Raw genomic sequence first — 5,615 nt, 5'->3', positions numbered from 1 at the left:
GACTGGTCTCCAATTTCCGATTTCCTCCCTCTCCACCTTTCGCTTGTAGATGAGGGTGATGATGCCTTTCCTCATGGATTCACACATGGTACCTGCCAGAAGCATACTGACATACACCTCCAGCAGGTCCTGGCCAATCAAGTCCCACAGAGCAGAATAGAGCTCGACCAGTAAGCCGTCACTTCCTTGGTCAGCTCATCCAGAGATAGCGGCTGGTCCAGCCTCTTCTGTGTTCTGTTGTCTAAGACCTCCATGATAGAGGATAGGGACGACTGGGAGGCCGTGTTGTCAGTTGGCTTTGGGTCATACAGACTGGCATAGAAGGATTTTCTGATCCTTATGATGTAAGCCTGAGATGACGTTATCGAGCCATCTTCTTCCTTCAGGCTGCTAAGCATGGAGCTCTCTTTGTGTACCTTCTGGAAGAAGAAATGTGAGCACGTCTTGTCCTGCTCCACGGAGCAGATCCTGGACCGGAAGATTATCTTGGAGGCCTCTGAGGCAAAGAGCGAGGCTTGCTGGCCCTTCACCTCCTTGAGGTCCTCCGTGACATCGACCCCCATTGTCTGCAGGAGGAGCAGGTTCTGCATACTTTCCTGGAGCTGGGACAGTTTTCCCCACTTCTCTCTCACCTCCTGAACATCTTTGAGGATGAAGAACCTCTTGATGTTCCCTTTTACTGTTTCCCACCAGTCTGCTGGGAACTCAAAGAGGAGCTTCACGGTTCTCCAATCTGCGTAATCCCTCTTGAGCTCCTCAATGTTTCCCTGGGTCAACAGCTTGGTGTTTAACTTCCAAGTTCCCTTACCAGCCCACTGCTCGTCCTGTAGATGACAGTCAGCCAGCAGGAGGCAGTGGAATTCATGCAAGCTGTCTAACTTAATAACCATCACGAAACACAGATTCACTCAGTAATCACAAAAATCTATCCGGCCAGTACTATGACCCTAAAACATTACAGTAATTCTAACTCCAATCACACCTTGAATCAAATACAGAAAATAGATCCAGCCCCTACACAACACAGTTATATTGCACCAAATCTTTCGCAGACTGTGCCTACAACCTAAAGAAAAGCAAAACTAACACCAAACTCTTGGTGATATGTAAATAAGTGGAGCTGTCAAATAATGGTGTGTCATTAGTGCTTAGATAAACTACATTAGTTCCATGGACTTCATTACTTCCATTTTCTGCTAATAGCATAACACTTGTCTAATTTAGTTCTGAGTGACAACAAATCTCAGATTGGATCCATCATGCTCTGATTTGCGTCTGCATTATGTGATTCATGATTGATACTGTTGCAACTGTCAAACATAGGGCTACCCAGTTACAGAACTGCAATGATCATATCGGAACAGGAGTAGGCCATAAATTTGTTACATTTGAGGTAAAGTAGCTGCACATGATGATATTCAATCCTGCTATACCTGCAGACTCAAATTTATACCACTCATAATAAAACGTCACTCCCAGAAAATATAATCTATCTTTCACATTCAGGGGCTGAATAATTGTTGCTTTCCTTTCCTTTTAGTTCAGATGTCCAGCATCCTCAGTTTGTTTTTATCCTATGTTTAATCCTGACAATTTTGCTATCTTTCCAGTTTTTAACTTATTAGATCATTTGACTTTTATTGGAATTACAGATTGAGACTATATAAAGGAATCTAAAGTAATACTCATGAATATAAAAGTCATAGGAAAATCACAATTTCACTCCGTGTTGGTTTTTTGTGCTTTAGAGGTGTTACTGTAATCTCAGAGCATCAGAAGCAGCAAATGAAAAGAGATGTGCTGCTGAAAACCCTGTTCAAATTCTTCTAAATATATCTACCTTTAATGTGCTGTCAACAATGGCTGAGAGCTGATCATTGATCTGGCAGACTGGGGAAAGTTTCTGATACTAATCTTTTTTATTAAATCATTGTACCTCACTCTGGTTTAATGGGATATGTTGACTTGACAAAGCCAGTGCTACACAGATTGAAATCTCGCCTCTTGCACTAGGGGTATGATTTGCTTGTCAAGGAAGCTTAAAGGTTTGGTGCTCAGCTTTTCATAATCACTAGCACACTGAAAACTATATTTAGGGGCATGTACGTACTTAATAACATTTTGAATAGTGTTTTGGTGATCTGGGTGGGAAGGGTATATTGTTGGCTGAAGGAGTGCAACACAGGTTCACCACAATGACAACAAGAGTTTAAAATATAAGACAAAGTTGCATATGAAGATCGCACTCATTTTTTTATCAATCTGTTTAGACCATGTTATGACACACATCTGGTACAGATGGTACTTGAACCGAAGATATTTTAAATTAATTTGTTGAGCTATGTTCTGACCTATTTGGGCTTGGTGGGACATGAATCTGGGCTTTCTGACTCAAAGCCTGTATTCTTTTGAAATTGGTAAAGATGAGCAGTTGATATAAGTATTTATGATGATTAAAGGTCTTAAATAAAGCAACACTCTTTCTTCTCTTGTGACAGTCCGCAAATTATGACTGTGCAATTAGGGTTTAGTTAATGAGCAATAAAACAAGAAAGCTCTCATTCCTCAGAGAAAATATAAATTTGTCCCCTCAAAATCTGCTAGGATTAGGCTAATTGTACATTCCAATTGTGACTATGTTCATGAATAGAGAAAGACATGTGGGCCTTAAGTCTGAACTTTATCTCAAAAAGTTTAAAACCGAGGTCTCTTTGAGGTTGGTCCTGTTGATAGCCAGGCTATAAGCTGCTTTAATAATCTCTTTAAAAAAGTATGTATCATAACAACTTGATAATATCTGAAGAAGAGTAGGTCACCGAACGCTTTGAGGCTGCTCTACTATTCAATAGGATCATGGCTGATCTTATTTTAACCTCAACTCTATATATCCCCAATAATCTTTCATCCCCTCAGTGATCAAGAATCTACCTACTTATGTCTTGAAGATATCAAATATCGCATCCACACTTTTGGAGGAATCAAATTCCAAAGGCACTCAAGTCTCTGGGAGAAATCTTTCCCCATCTGTTTTTAAATGGATGAACCCTTACTTTTCAACCAAGACCTATTGTTTCAGGATTCGGAGATGCCGGTGTTGGACTGGGGTGTACAAAGTTAAAAATCACACAACACCAGGTTATAGTCCAACAGGTTTAATTGGAAGCACACTAGCTTTCGGAGCGACACTCCTTCATCAGGTGATTGTGGAGGGCTCGATCGTAACACAGAATTTATAGCAAAAATTTGCAGTGTGATTAGTGTGCTTCCAATTAAACCTGTTGGACTATAACCTGGTGTTGTGTGATTTTTAACTATTGTTTCAGATTTGTCTACAAGAGGATACATCCACTCAGTTAAGTCTCCTCACGATTTTAAACATTTCAATTCAGTCACCTCTGACTCTTCTAAACTCCACAAGATAAAGGCCTAGCCTGTCTGGCTTTAAAATATAGAGCACTTTCTCATGAAATATTGATAATTTAAATGTCAATTAATATGATGGCAGCAGATGTACGTTGTTGAATACTAAGATAAGTTATTGCTGCCAAATTAGTGATTCATCTTTATTGTTGCCATTTCCTTTGGTCTAATAGGATAAGTCCTTCTATCAGTGTGCTGTTGTGACATGATTGTGATGGCCGCAACACAACAAAGTCTGGGCAGTTTGCAATCGGTTTCGATAAGCGGGTAACAATCTTTTGCTAAGTACATGACAAAACAAGCATAGGCATGGAGACTGGTTGTGCGGAACTAGGAGGCAGTTGCTGGCTCTACTATGGAGCTTCACTCATAAACAAGATGGTATGGACCAATTGTATAATCAAAAGAGGAGATTTTCACTCTTTGGAAATGGTTTTGGAAACAGCCAGTGAAATGACTTAATCAGAGGTTGCCAACTGCTTCTTTCCGTCTGTGTCCAAATAAACCTAAGGAGGGTCGTGGCATGAACTGGGGTGGTGGCTCAGCATCAAGAATCACTCAATCTAAAAGAATAAAAGCATTTTGCACCAGACCATGAAGCAAGCAAAAAACATCCAGTTCAAGGAGCCAAAAATAAACACTTGTTAAGCCAGTCCCTTAAGAGTTGTAAAGTAAATTTACGGATGAGCTAAAACAGTTGGTAAGCAATGGGCTATCTGCTACATATCCTGTCCAATTTTCCTTTTTGTGAATGTCAATAGAAAGGAAATTTGGCAGGGTGGTTTAATATAACAAACTGGTGCGAGGATCTCAGCATCAGGTCATTTCAGGCTGCTCTGCTTTACAGTTCTTCGGAAGGACCCCAACTATCACTGGTCTGAGGTCATGAGCTTTAATGTCAATTGATGCTATTTGCATTTAAAAAAACTTTTATTAGTGCACATTGATATTATTTCACTATGATAGTCTCCAATATGAAGCTTCCAAATGGCTTTTTTTAACGAATTATGACAATACAATTTCCTCTCCGAAACCAACATAATTCAGTCTTCACAGCAAAATTGATAATGCAGCTAATTATAGTGATTCAATGGTATTGACTTCTTCAGCCCCATTATTTGGGTGCAGAATTACTAAAGTGAGATAAGCCAAGTCCACAAAATGAGAAAAGTTATTAAAATATTAATTAAATTGTCGCAGACAGTTTTTATTAGCCATTAAAACGGTGAGGGGAATGATGGTTGGATAATTGACAACTTGCTTGTGTTCTTGATCAGAATTTATTAATATGTAGGGAACCAAAACATGGAAAAATGGAGAAGTGGTGGCTTCATGGTAATAAAACAAACCTACTTTGAATTATTCAGGGACTTATAGCAGCTGAGAAAACACTGACCCATTTGCTTCTGTCGATCAAAAGTTAAGTGCTTGTTTAATTTTTACTTAACGTGCCATACCAGCTGATTGCATTTTCTGGAATAGGTTTCCTCTCTGTAATTAACATTCATATTCATTCAAATCAAGGTTTTAGTCTTGCCTCCATAGTCACATTTTCACCTCTGAGACAGAAACTAATCACAACCACCCTACTCCGTTTAATGAGATGCTGAGAGAAGGCTCTCATGTTAGAGATTGTTAATACAAGCCCTGTTTATCTGTTCTAGCTGATCAAGACAAGCTTTTGCTTGAATGATTAGTTTCCAGTTATCCCCAATATTGGATCTGTAACTTTATTAGAAGAGAGTTTGTAGAATAAAATATCCTCTATGGAGAAGACTCGAGGAAAGAAAAAAATTAAGCATAATCAGTAAAATGATGGAAGCTGTTATCAATAGTGTTATCAAGCAGCACCTACTGAACAAATTCTGCTCATTGATGCTTAGTTTGGGTTCCACCAGATCCACTCACATCCTGACCTTGGTTCAAACATCAACAAATGTGTTGAACTCAAGAGGGTGAGTGCGTGTGACTACCCTTGACATCAAGGAGCCCTAGCAAAACTGGAGACATTGGAAATCAGGGTGAAAACCTTCTGTTGATAACACAAGGAAGATGTTTGTTGTTGGAGGTCAGTCACCCCATCCCCAGGACACCTCTACAGGAGTTCCTCAGGCTAGTGTCCAAAGACCAACCATTTTCAGTGCCTCATAATAGACTTTCCCTTCATCATAAGGTTTGAAGTGGAGATGCTCCCT

This window comes from Chiloscyllium plagiosum, chromosome 20 (genome assembly GCF_004010195.1).
Source record: "Chiloscyllium plagiosum isolate BGI_BamShark_2017 chromosome 20, ASM401019v2, whole genome shotgun sequence".
Classification (NCBI taxonomy): Eukaryota; Metazoa; Chordata; class Chondrichthyes; order Orectolobiformes; family Hemiscylliidae; genus Chiloscyllium; species Chiloscyllium plagiosum.
Note: the sequence above shows the minus strand (reverse complement) of the source record.